We start from the raw sequence: 15,550 nt of genomic DNA on the forward strand, positions 1-15,550 counted from the left end.
TTCAATGTCTGGCGATTCGAGTTGATGGTCCGACTAGTTACATGTCCTGTCGCCTATTGTGGTGTATCGTCCGTACGGGGACTGTTCCGAGGGCTTGACAGTGATACCGATACAGTTTCGTCTTTATTCCTTTCAACACTAGAGCTAATTTCATCTACACTGCGCTTGTCATCCCGCTAATGAATGCGAGTGAAATAATTCTTACATGTTCTTCCTCCTTAAGTTTTCTAGGAATTAAAAATGGAAGTTTTCAAAACTGAACTACACCTGTTCCTACGAGGCCGGCAACGCTTTAGCCACCGTTTTGTTCCAGGTGTCCATAGACGATATACGTATGAATGTATAATTGCAATAAAAATATACTTTTTGTTTCAGTTGTAATGCAAATAATTACACTTCTCAATGAATTCACATTTCAAATAGATTCATCACCTCGTATACGCACAGGATTGTCAACAGTATTCGCCATCGTAACGACGATATTATTATTGACATCAATACTCGTGACGGGGTTCGATGGCGTTAATAATATGAACCGATATATGTCATATGTAAATAAACTTGAAGTGGTAAGCGAGGCGTAGAGCTTTCTTCAATTGTTAGCGTTTAAGAGAACATTTTTGAGGAAAAACGTTGTGTTTATAAATTAAATATTCCTTTGCGACAAGACAAAATCTGTTGAAGTCAAAATATAAGTCTAAATGCTTTTTAGCATTAACTTAATTATCAGTCATTTTCGGGTAGGCGTAGATTATCGGGTTAGGAGACGGTAGTACAATAAAAATGTCTATTACAATAATCACTTCACCTTATAATTCACAATTTATTAACAATAGTGCTTTTGGATTTCATGCAATAGTCTTTAACATAGTTTAATTTCTACGATCATATGATAATTAAAGCTAACATAAAATTAGAACGTAACGTCCACTACGACTATACAAAACTGACTGTCCCTTTGCACCCGATGGCCGTCCGTTCAGTTCTCGTTGTTCGTTATGGCCGATGCGCCGAAAAGTCCTTATTCAATTTGACAGGTCAAAATATTAAATAAATATAGAAGCTTTATAATTACTTATTGATCGTAGAAAACTGGTTTAGGTACTAATATCTCAAACCTGAGAAGAACCTACGAGAAAAAGGCAGCGGGCCTTTAGTATTTTGTTTTTTAATTGTTCAGTGCGCAATTGTTTACTTTTCAATGTGACGAGGACACTAATAAATCTAGTAATAAATTGTCACTTCACCGCAGTGAAATAGAAACATAACAAAAGATCAGCTCGAATCAGTTTTCCTAATCTGCTGTCAGAACAATGCAGATGCGATCCGGAATACAGTATCGTGTCGTAATTATATGACGTTTCATTAAGATATAAATAAGAAAAATTTGAGGTAAAGATGTATAAAAATTGATTCAATGAAAGTAACATACTAAACATTATTTCCTTCCAGATTAATCAAGAATTGGAGAGAAGCCACTTAGATATTAACATAAGGTACTCCGGTATTATAACGTGGGGATACTTGTCAATATTTGTGTTCTTTTTTGGCAGTCATGTATTTTTTAAAATGGATTTTAGTTTGAAAGATAATGATTATGCAATTCATAAGTGTAAGTAAACATTGTTTATTCCACAATTATAATAATAATGACATTTTGAGACGACGTAGAAACCCACGTCTAGTTGATATTGAAAATACTACAGAAAAGAAAAACCGACATAAAACAAAACGCTATTTTAAAACAAATGTAATATGCATTAAGAAGTAATAAAAATGATTGCGTATTCAATATATTTTTATAGTTGTACTTCTTGTAAATGAAATGAAAAATATTAGACTACATAAAAGTCGATTTGTGATTATATAACGTAGTTACAGTTATTGTTATATTTGGAGCTGATGTCAGCCAAAAATGAAATGAAAAATATTAGACTACTTAAAAGTCGCTTTATGATTATATAATTTAGTTAGAATTATTGTTATATTTGGAATCAGTTTATTGTTATTAGATATGGATATAATAGATAGCACAGCCGAGCTTGGTTTTTATTGAATACCGATCGTTGTTTTAGTAACATCAGTAGCTATTGCGCTCGGATTTTTCTTCAAACACCTCTTCAACGTGCTGCTGTGTTTGCAATTTATATTCATCGTGTGCTCGGTGAACGATACACTTCGAACGCTGAATAAGCGACTATACAGTTTGATCTTCAAATTAAAACTTTACGGTCGTATTTTTAGTATTAATTTTTAATTTGTAAACACTTTTTACTAATAGTGTGGATTTAAAGTCTCCAGCATTTTATTTAGAAATTATTTCTTAAGTTTAGGTAAATCGAATCTTTGAAATGTGCCGACGAAATCGAGACCCAAATCTCTATTAACATCGGATAATAGATATAATTAACAAATTGTATATAATTATATAAGTGTAACATTGTACAGTCAGAGTAAGAAAACCTTCGTCAGTTTTCAAATTAATTCCTTTGTCAATTCGTAAACTCGTAGTTTCTTTTTGAAACTAAAACAAAATTAAACTTACAGTAGGTACGCTTTGCTCGACGAGACTTATAATGAAACTAGCTGTTGCCCGCGGCTTTGCTCGTGAAATATGGTTATAAATAACTTAAGAGACTAATTTAAAATATTACGTTAGTTTAAGACCTCTTTGTAAAGAACACTGGTGGTTAATTCTTCTAATTTAAAATGACGGACCCCAAGACAAAACTATATACAAAATTTTAACTTCTATTTCAACCCTTAGGGGTATAAGATCCAAAAACACTTAAATAAATATCTATTCATTTCTAACCAACAACAGCAACAACAACAACAACCTGTAAATTTCTCACTGCTGAGCTAAAGTCTCCTCACCCTTTAACCTTCTGCGGTTTGGAACATATTCCGCCACGCTGTTCCAATCCGCCTTGGCGGAATACACATGTGGCAGAATTTTTATGAAATGAGATACAAGCAGATTTCCTCACGATGTTTTCTTTCACCGCCGAGCTCGAGAGGAATTGTAAACACAAATTAAGTAAATGATTTTTCAGTGGTACTTGCCTGGATTCGAACCCGCAATCATCGGTTAAGATGCACGTGTTCTAACCACAGGGCCATCCAGCTTTTATTATTTCTAACCAGTTTCCCAAAAATATATGTAGTTTAATGTTTGTAACTTCAAACGGACTTTCAGATTAACCTATATACAAAACCCTCATTTCACCCATTAGGGCTAAAATATCCAGAGATCCAAAAAACGAAGTGTTATGACACTTTATTTCTGTTATGTGTTATGACACTTTATTTTTGTTCTGATTTAAAAAAGTCGGATTCCAGACTGACATATATACGAACTGGCAATCCCTATGACATCTTTTAGGGCTGGAATATCCAGAAATGAAAAAACGGGCCTCTCACAAACTTTCAACCCTGATATCACCCCTTTAGGGATAGAATATCCAAAAACACTGAAATAGGTAGCAAATTATTTTTAATCAGTTTCCCATAAATAAAATTTCATATTTCCAACTTGAAAAGTTCGGTACGTCCGTCATTTTCATGTTATATCACCCTCTTATTTCACCCCTTTTGGGATAGACTATCCAAAAACGCTGAAATAGGTATCGACTCATTTTTAATCAATATCCCAAAAATAAAATTTTATGTTTCCAACTTAAAAAACGAAGGACATCCATACGAACGTTTCACCCCCTTAGAGGTAGAATTTCCAAAATTCCTTTCTAAGCGGGTGTCTACTCAATAAATTAATCCTACTTACCAAATTTCGAGTCCCTAACTATTTATTTATTTATTTGAAACACCATCGGCATATTCACAAAAACACTTATGTAATAAAAGGACACGGAGCAGTGCAGTGTGATACACCACTACAGGCATTTACAGCACTGTTGAATGAAATAAAATGAAACTAATATATTTCTCTCGGCGATGATGAGTCATTCAATAAGGACTTGTTATTTTATATACGTATATAGACTGCGACGAAATATGTCATTCTCAATCGGTAAAGCAGATTATAGTTCAAACTGAGCACACGAAAATAGAACCTTTTTTTCCTGACTTTTTATTCTAAACACATACATGCATAGCTACTATTGTAAACATTAATTATGAGATTGTAAATATAATTACTTTTGAGCAGATGCAATGAAAACAAAGAATATAGCAAACGCCCACACAACGATCCGTCGATTGTGTCGCGCGCACGTGTCCATATGCGAGGTGGTGAGGAGTATCGACGAGGGCGAGGGGACCTTGGTGGCGATCTTACTGCTCTCCAAGATATTGGAATGCACGGATTGTTTTTATCATGTCATGTCAATAACTTATACGTCTTTAAGTATGACTATTTATATAAAAAAATTCCTGCATAATATGTGAATTTTATCTGAACTTATATAAAGTTAAACTAATTTCATTAATACATTTTATTTTTTGTAGATGACTGGACGTACAGAGAGTTTGTAAATTTAGGAATGACTTTAATTTGGGCCTTTATTAAGGGAGTTTTGATAGTTCTAATGGCGGAACACTGTCATAAGACACAAGAAGAAGTATTTATCTCACTATATATATATGAATATTGTATTTTATATTTAAATTAAGTACCAAATACAGACAGAAAGATAGTCTAACTATTTGAAAAATACACAAATTAAAGCTTGTGGAATAAACAGTCCATAGAAATTTAACTGTATACCCCAACCATACTTTGAATCTGATAAAATACTAGTTTTCGCCCGCGGCTTTGCTCGCTTTTTGATAGGCATGTGTTATGCAAAAAAGTAGCCTATGGAGCCAGCCTAGCCTTCCTTGGAGTAGAAATTTGCTTCATACAAATTCGGTTCAGTGGTTTCGTAGTGAAAGAGCGACAGACAGACAGAGTTACGTTAGTATTTTGCGCAGTTCGCATCGAGGCGATGGAGTTATCACATGCGGATCTGCTATCCCAGTCTCGCTTCGCGGAAAGATACATTGATGTCGTTTGTGATGTTTATGCATTTTTTCTTACGCAGTTTCAAACAACACAAAACCACGTAAGTCACTTGATGTGCGCATCAGCAGACAGGGAATTTAAACATGAACTGTCGCCCTTCTACGACCAAGTTGTTGATGACACGCCTGCATTCTCACCACTGGGGATATGTGTTTTAACGAGGCAGCTCTTAGTTGGGGTAAATGACTCATTCAATAAAAATATATTTCTCTTATTGTTTTAATATAGACCGGTGGACGGATAAAAGACTAAGAATATATGTATTTATGGATGTGGAAGAAGAGATTATTTATATAAAATACTACCTATATATACAAGCATTAATTAAAATTAATAATCCTTTCAGATAATCGGTGGTATTGCAACCTTTTTAGCAATTGTTCTACAATTCCACGTTATAGACAGAGTTAAATTACTTTAATCTTCAAAAGGCGGAGAAATGTCATTTCTTTATAAAATAATGAATATTGCTTTTCGTGAATAAAAACATGTGTTTTAAAAATTTGTTTTTCTTATGTCATATTCTTAATATATTTCCTTTTTATTTCAGTAATTAGTTTGTGAGTCTTCATATCAAAGTGCCTCTAAATTAAATAAAATAAAATAATTTTATTTAATACACATTACACTTCTTGTTTGTCAAATTAATCATTACCACCGGTTCCGAAGAGGAAATGCCCTGACCTGAAAAGAAACGCCGAAAGTTTTTTTTCTATAAGAAGTAGCCTAGCAGTGATCATTTCATTCCTAAGGTGCGCTATCAACCATAAACTTAAGAATTGTGTAATAAATAATATATAAATGGATGGCGTCTGCGTTACCTAAATGTATTAAGCGAGTGGTATCGGCGTCTGTGAATATTTATTTTTGACCGCAAACGCCGCAGAGGTCAGTCTAATATCATAATATACGGGAACCATTGGGATCTAGAGTAAGGCCTAAAATTCAACAGACTCAACTGAATCCATGTATTCATATATCGATATCCCATTGAGAGGTAAGACAGGAGATCTACTCTCTCCAAAGATATTCTCAACGGTAGTCAGTGAACTTGCGATAGAAGGTCAAAAAGTAGGATTGTCAATGAATAAAATGTAAACCAAAATTCTATCCAATTGAGACGCAAAATCACAATAGAAAATGTAAATATTGAATATGTCAACGAATATGTATATGTAGAACAGTTAATTTCATTTAAAAATAATGTAGACAAGAGAATATATCAAACTTTAGCCTGAAAGAAAATATTGGGGATTCAAAGACATAAAGATAAATATAATAAAGGTTTTTTGAACTAGCACTCCATGTCACTTTGCTTGTTTAAAGGTCAAATCAGCGCTTTTTTTTTTTCAAAATAAACTTTATTGAAGTAGGCTTTTACAAGCACTTTTGAATCGTCATTTTACAATTAAGTAAAGCTACCACCGGTTCGGAAAGTAGATTCTACCGAGAAGAACCGGCAAGAAACTCAGTAGTTACTCTTTTTTAAAATTTAAAAAATACAAAATCATGTTAATTAAATACAATTATTTAAATTCATATATCCTGCTTTGAAGTCAACGGGTATTAACTCCACGCTTTTTTATCATCTATAAAATCTTGTATCGAATAATATGCTTTTTCTACCTATGTATTTTTTACAAACGCTTTGAATTTATTTTGTTGTTTTTTTTGTTTATTTAAAAAAACAACAGCCTGTAAATTCCCACTGCTGGGCTAAAAGCCTCCTCTCCCTTTGAGGTGAAGGTTTGGAACATATTCCATCACGCTGTTCCAATGCGGGTTGGTGGAATACACATGTGGCAGAACTTCTATGAAATTTGTCACATGCAGGTTTCCTCACGATGTTTTCCTTCACCGCCGAGCACGAGATGAATTATAAAGACAAATTAAGCACATAAATCAGCGGTGCTTGCCTGGGTTTGAACCCGCAATCATCGGTTAAGATGCACGCGTTCTAACCACTGGGCCATCTCGACTCTCTCGATTTGAATTTACTAAACGGCAAAGTTAAAAATGACTGCGGAATTTTATTTTAGAAACGGATGCCTTGTCCCAAGCAGGATTTATTGACTTTGCGGAGTCGGAAACTTGGCGTTATAAGCTTATCCTTACTTCTAGTGCACATACAATGATTATCACTGATTTTATCAAAGTGATCAATGTTACTGTGAATATACATTATATTGTTGTAAATATATTGCGACGCAACAGTGAGTATTCCCACTTTGTTAAAAACATCCCGAAGGGAGTCTCTAGCTCAAAGATTATAAATAAACCGGATCGCTCTTTTGTAAAATAAAGACAGATTCAATATCTGCGGCGTTACCCCAAAGTAATATGCCATATGACATAATACTGTGAAAATAACCAAAATAAACTAAACGAGCGGTATCAATATCAGTTAGTTGTCTAACTTTTCTAACCACGTATGTTGCGGAGCTGAGACTTCCTGTTAGGGATGATAAATGAGAAGTCCACTGAAGTTTGGAATCCAATTCTTTTCCTAAAAACACCGTAGTCTCAGCTACTTCAAGAATCAGCGAAGTATCGTCAGCTAACAACACTATAACACAAATACCCTTAACATAGAAAGGAAGATCATTTATATATACTAGGAATAGAAAGGAACCCAAAATTGAACCTTGTGGAACTCCCATTTTTAACGTAGATCCAGAAGACTTTATTCCATTAATGAAAATTTGCTAGATTCTTTGACTTAAATATGAAGTAATGAGATCAAGAGCTTTACCCTTAAAACCGTAATATTTTAGCTTATAAAGAAGTGTTTCGTGTTCTACACAATCGAATACTTTAGATAAATAACAGAATACTCCAATAGCGTTCTATGATTTCTCCCAAGCATCGTAAATATGTTTGAAAAGCGCAATCCGCGCATCAGTTGTCGAGCGACCTCTTCTAAAACCGAATTGCTCACCATGAAAAATAGCATTTGTACCGAAATGGACGTCAAGTTGATTTAAAATATTTTTTTCGAAAATTTTACTTAAGGATGGGAGTATTGAAATAGGCCTGTAATTACCGGGATCGCTTCTGTTTCCAGTCTTAAAAAGTGGTAAAACTTTACTACATTTTAACAAGTTAGGAAATGAACCCGTGTCCAAACTCTAGTTAAAAGTTACTGCTGTATACGGAGCAATGTATATGATGTTATTAATAAATTTTACCGAAATGCCCCATATGTTGTTAGTTTTTTTAATATTTATAATTTTAAATACTTTTATGACATCTATTGCAGAAACCGTTTCAAATGAAAAATCAATAACGCATTTAGAAACACTATTATTTAATAACCTAGCTGCATTTGATGTAGATGACTTTAAATAAAATGTTATTTTATGAGGTACATTATCAAAAAATGTTTCAAATAAATTAGCAACCTCTAATTCAGAACTCGTGTATCTACTACCTGTGTATAGTGTAAGGCGATCACTGAAAATCAGTCCTGCCGTCTTTGCGAATTTCACACATAGTATGAATCGTATTTTAATTTAAGTATAGGAAAAAAACTATATAATTTAAATCGTTAATTTCTTTTTTTATTGTTATTTTTTTTTTCTGTGTGTGAAATTCCTAGGACGACAGCAAATGCTGAGTGATTTTCCTTTTTGTGGCATCGTACTGCTGTGTAGGCAGCATTTTGTTTTTATTTATTTATACCTCTTTTTATAATCTTTCTTAGATATTATTTAATTGTATTGTTATTTTAAGTTTTTGTTTTTTTTTTTTGTTTTGTTTATGTCATTGATGTCTCAAAACGATGCTTACAAATAAAAAAATTGTTTCTCTCTTTCCGTGTTCAATTCTATTGGTATAATTTCCTTTTTGGGTTTTCCACTAACACTACTAATAACATCCCATGTGGCTTTAATTCTATTATCAGAATTCAGGATTTTGTTCTTTAAATATAAGGACTTAGCAGAAATTTTGGAATATTTATTGACGTATTCTAAAAAGGCTACGCTTCGATTCCACCGCCTCATATCATATAAGTCGTATAATTTATTTCTACTTTTATAAATACCAACAGTAACCCAATCACTAAAGTTTAATTTTGTGTTACTATAACATGATTTCATTTTAAATATATTGTTAAATTCTTTTAATATTACTTCAAAAAATGAATTATATAGTTTTCTTCAACGTGCTGCTGTGTTTGCAATTTGTATTCATCGTGTGCTCGGTGAACGATACACTTCGAACGCTGAATAAGCGACTACGCAGTCTGATCTTCAAACTAAAGCTTTACGGTCGTATTTTTAGTATTATTTTTTAATTTGTAAACAGTTTTTACTAATATTCAAATCAAATCAATTTTATTCAAGTAAACTTCACAATGAAGCGTTTTTGAATCATCAATAATTAAATACTACCACCGTTTCGGAAAGCAGCTTCTAGCGAGAAGAAACGGCAAGAAACTTGCATAGTTGCTCTTTTCAAATAAACAAATTTACAATGCTGTTTATTTACAATTACTTACAGTAATTGGTGTCCTATGATAGAACCCGAGCCTCACTCCAGGAGTTTTTTCCTAAAAAGTACACTTTTAATGAATAGTGTAGATTTAAAGTCTCCGGCATTTTATTTAGAAATTATTTCTTGAGTTCAGGTAAATCGAATATTTCAAATGTGCCGAAGAAATCGAGACCCAAACCTCTAGTAACATCGGATAATTGATTTATTAAAATATATATATATATATGGGTTACAGGTTAAGTCGACCGAAATCCTTTAAGAGAGGATAGATTCCATCATTCCTAACCGATTTGACTATCGAACCCCATATCCTAAACCTAACCCTTCTCAAGTTATTGGCCTTTGAATTTATTTTATAAAAATGACAGATTTTTTGACGATTGCCTCTTTATTTTCGTTTTGTGTCCAAATTTTGTATTCTTTTTGCTATTTTTGAGTAGAAGATTAGTTGCTTTATTATTTTAAGCTACAAAACTGCCAGTAACTATACCAAATGAGTCGTAGTAGACAGTCAATTGATAAAAAAAATAATTACAATTAAAAAAAATATTTTTTATTTCCAAGATATCTTTAAAAAAGTCTATGACAGATGTACTGCAGATATGCTAAAAAATATCTACGGCTCTTCAGCTTTCCGATAAGGTATAATAACATAGGGTATTATTAGAATCCTTGGAAAAAATCTTTAAACAAAGACGCCCGAGTAACAAACGTTAAGCCGCTCGCAGCGCCTGTTGTCCTGCAATGAGTGCGAGCGGGACATTTTTCAATGTGAGGCATAGGTAAAAACTATTTTGTTGTTATTGTGTGTGCTTTTTGATAATTTCTTAATTCCTTATTCAGTTTGCTTACGCGATTCGTCCGTGGTAGATGCGATACATAGTGCTCTTGGTTTTTTACTCGATTTGGCTTGTTTTCTGGACTGTTTCTTCCTATTCGTGACTGTGCTTGTTAACTTGTGTGTTATGATAATTAGTTATCCCGTCTTGGTCGAATTTTGACTCATCAGTCCAAAAGATTCTTCTAAATAACAACGGATCTTCTAAATCTGCGTTGAGCATAAATCTACAGAAGTCTAGTCTCCTCGCAGGATCTCCTTCTTCGATGATATGTACTGGCGTGAAGTGGTAGGGGTAGAGACCAGCAGTATGCACTGTAAACCACATTTTCCACTGTGAGAGTCCAAGTCCTCGAGCAACAACATTAGTTGACGTAGTGGGATCCTGTCGAAATCGTCGAATTATCTCATTATCTTGCTCTTCGTCGTCGTCATGAATTCGTGGTCTGCCTACGTCTGTTCGTCGTCTTGAAACAGCCAGTCTCTCTAATTTGCCGATAAACTCCGTCAAAGACACTAATATCCGGTATACGGCGGCCAGGATAACGTACTATGTATTCTTCACGTGGTCGTGAAGTTAACAGTTGCAGTACCCATAATAAATCAGAATATCAGCATATTTTTCATTTGTAAAAGTCGTCATTTTCAACAGTTCCAAATCAGAAATACAAATCAAGGTCCAGTTAACAAGCACAGTCACGAATAGGAAGAAACAGTCCAGAAAACAAGCCAAATCGAGTAAAAAACCAAGAGCACTATGTATCGCATCTACCACGGACGAATCGCGTAAGCAAACTGAATAAGGAATTAAGAAATTATCAAAAAGCACACACAATAACAACAAAATAGTTTTTACCTATGCCTCACATTGAAAAATGTCCCGCTCGCACTCATTGCAGGACAACAGGCGCTGCGAGCGGCTTAACGTTTGTTACTCGGGCGTCTTTGTTTAAAGATTTTTTCCAAGGATTCTAATAATACCCTATGTTATTATACCTTATCGGAAAGCTGAAGAGCCGTAGATATTTTTTAGCATATCTGCAGTACATCTGTCATAGACTTTTTTAAAGATATCTTGGAAATAAAAAATATTTTTTTTAATTGTAATTATTTTTTTTAACAATTGACTGTCTACTACGACTCATTTGGTATAGTTACTGGCAGTTTTGTAGCTTAAAATAATAAAGCAACTAATCTTCTACTCAAAAATAGCAAAAAGAATACAAAATTTGGACACAAAACGAAAATAAAGAGGCAATCGTCAAAAAATCTGTCATTTTTATAAAATAAATTCAAAGGCCAATAACTTGAGAAGGGTTAGGTTTAGGATATGGGGTTCTATAGTCAAATCGGTTAGGAATGATGGAATCTATCCTCTCTTAAAGGATTTCGGTCGACTTAACCTGTAACCCTGTATATATATATCTTCTTCTTCTATATATATAAAAATAAGGTGCTGTTCGTTAGTCTCGCTAAAACTCCAGAATGGCTGGACCGATTTGGCTAATTTTGGTCTTGAATTATTGGTGGAAGTCCAGGGAAGGTTTAGAACGTGAGAAAGTATGATAAAAATGCTAGGAATATAATAAAAATAAATAACTTTGTTTTTCCTTAGAAATAGATTTATTAGAGAATTACCATTGATTTTCTATGATTATCGATGTTAGACAATAAAACATTAATGTTTTAAAATTAATTTTGCATTATTTATAACATCGCTAAGTCTATTTTTCGAAACTATTTCTACAAAAATAAGTAGCATTTTTCGATGTCACTTTATAACTCAAGAACGGGCTCACCTATCCAAACTAAATTTTCAGGGTTTGTTTGGAATATTTAGTAGATGGTTTATGTGAAGTTTGCTCAAAATCGATCGAGTGATTCTTCATTAATCACATTTTTGTAACAAATGAATTCAATAAATGGGGGTCATTTTGTTAATGGAGATTTTTCAGACGAAGAATTGTGCTGTTAAAATAAAAGTAAGTATTAATTAAAAAATGAGTATAGTCATCCACCACTTTCAATAGGTAATACGTCTTATTTCAATTTATTATTTAAAAGTACAGTGTTTGTATTTATTTTCATGTCTAAATATGCAGAATAAAGTTACTGCCATGAATTTTTATTTGTATCGATTGATGGTTCGTCCACAAGCACAAAATTATATCTCGAGATAGTAAACTGTATCATCAATACATCTTTGATACGTATGCTAAAATATAAACTGAACGTTTTAATTTCTTTCCATTCAACCAAACAAAATTAAGATCCGAAGAATATATTCAATTGCAAGATGCGATAGCGAATTATGCTAATGTAAATGACATCGGACGATTGACTATATTGCCATCTTCGTTTATTGGTTGCCAACGGCATATGAACGAATATGCACAAGACGTAATTTCTTATGTACGAAAAATGGTTGACCGGATCTGTTCATTACATTTAAATGTAATCCGCAGTGGGGTGATATTAAAAACAATTTATTTGAAGAACAGTCGACAACTGACCGTCATGACATTACAGCACGTGTTTTTCGGCAAAAATTGAAAGCACTTATGGATTTAATTTAATTATATTTACACCATTGAATTTCAAAAAAAGGGATTTCCGCATGCACACGTATTAATTTGGCTGCTACATAAAATAACTCCGAATCCAATCGATAACGTTGTATCAGCTGAAATTCCCGATCAAACTCATGATCCAGAGTTATTTTACGTTGTCGATAAAAATATGAGACATGGTCCACGCGGTGAGCTACATATAAGTTCGTTACATCTATTTCTCGAATTTAATAATTTCTTCCAGTCGCAAAAAAACACCGATGTTATCAATTAACATCGTCATATCTTTGTAACTACATATTAGTTCACAAGAAGTACAACAATACCCTTAATTTTAACTAACTTAAGTTATTTTCTGTCTATCAGATCATTCCTATCTTAATTATTATTATTATTTATATATAATTTTGTTTATTTATCGCCAAAAATAGCGCAATGGCCAAGATCCTACAGGTATGCAAATTTATTGTTTGGGACGAATGTACAATGGCCCTTAAAAGATCAGTAGAAGCACTGGAGAGTGCGTTGAAAGATCTTCGTAACAACCAAAATATTTCTGGTGGGGCCATGATTCTGTTGTCCGGTGATTTTCGTTAGACTCTTCCAGTTATTCCCCGATCAATAGTCGCTAATGAACTAAACACATGCCTCAAATCGTCAAAATTGTGGCGGCACGTAAAGACACTCCAAATAAGATAATGAAAAATGTCATTGAGGCAACAACCATAAAGGGTAAATACAAAGGAAAGGATGTCTTGATCTCGCGTATACCAATGATCCCAAAGGATTTACCATTCGATTTTAATCGTCTACAAAATTCATGCGCCTGGCCTTTGCGATGACAATAAATAAATCGCAAGACCAATCGTTGGAAATTTGTGGAATCAACTTGGAGTTTCCCTGTTTCGCGCATGGACAATTAAATACGTCGCGTGGTCACCACAAAACAAAACAAAAATATATAGTTTATCAGAAAGCTTTAAATTGATTAACAGAGTGTATCGTTACCGTGTGTGTGTCAATATCAAATTGAAAACTTTTAAATAGTTAGTATTTTAGACAAACTTTGTTTTGTAAGTATCTAATTGTTCTGACGTGACTATCTTGAGCAATATAAAGTACACAATATTTTAAAAATATTATAAGCAACATCATCATAGTTAAACTGGACCCCCTATATTTTACCTGTGTTGTATTTGGTGATATTTAATTGATTTGTATTGTAAATGAGTTTCAAATTAAAACGTATGGTATAGCCAGTTTACACTAAATGGTTTTCATATAAACGACATGGCAATTTATCACGCAACCTTATAATTCTTGTGTCATTAATATATAGAAAAAAATATTGACAGCGTCGATTTTAATGTAAGTATCAGTTATTTCATCGGTTTCGCTGCGTGCAATGGTTTCTATGCACATCACATTTGGACTAATTTAATCATATTGATTGTGGCAGTACGAAGTTTGCCGGGTCAGCTAGTGTTATATAAAAGTTTAACTTTATATTATATACTTTGATTGCCAGCAAATGGGTCATCTATACACACTGGACGTCGTCAGGAATTTTAACAATATCAAATCTTGAGAACTAATTTGTTATGTCCCCTGAGCATGTAGTTATACTAGCTCAGTCACCCTATAAACCGGAACATAACACCATGTACACGAATGCTGCTTTATGGTAAAATATATGATGAGAGGTGGGTGGCTTTGGTAACCTACCCAAACGAGCTCGTACTAAACTCTATAACCCAGTAAATATTGACATCATCATAAGCTAAATGTATATGGATAATATTATTCTGTACCTCTTCTTGCGTGCGATGACAAGATTCCACCCAAAGAATAACAACAGCTATTTGATATATAAGCCATATCATTGTTATATACTCACTACGTAAAACATATAAATGGATTGAACTGTAATAATAACGATTATTATCAATTAACAAATATTAGAAAATCGAACGTGTTTTAAATATTCTTAACATTCCGTATTTGAATTTAAAAATGGAGATCCATATAAATAAACCGATTATGAATACACTGGCCGAATAACATCCAGATCAGCTGAGGACTTCAGCCCACGAAGACCAATAACATTAAAGATCACATAACAAAAACATATTATCTTCAGTAAAGCTATGTATATACATATAAATGTAGCTACATTGATAATAATATACGTTTTTCTTCAAAAAAGTAAAAAATCTATTATTACTTGAGTTTACTTGACGGGACGGGACTTTTAACTTCACCTATTCATAAATTCCACATGCAGGTTTCCTCACGATGTTTTCCTACTCCACCGAGCACGAGATGAATTAAAACACAAATTTAGCATATAATTACTCAATACAATATTATATAGATGATAAAAAATCTTCGTGCTAAAATACTTGACTTCCAGGCAGGATGCATTATGTTTAGTTGAATTTAACGAACATAACTCTTTATTTTTAAATGTTGAAGTAACTACTAAGTTTGCGCTTTCTTCTCGGTGGAATCTGCATTCCGAATCGTTGGTAGCTTCACTCAAAATAGTTTGTTAAATGACGATTAATAACTTCTTGTTTGATTTAGTTCAGATTTTTACAGCGTACCTGGTAAAGCTGATGC

This window comes from Vanessa cardui, chromosome 10, assembly GCF_905220365.1.
Source record: "Vanessa cardui chromosome 10, ilVanCard2.1, whole genome shotgun sequence".
NCBI lineage: Eukaryota > Metazoa > Arthropoda > Insecta > Lepidoptera > Nymphalidae > Vanessa > Vanessa cardui.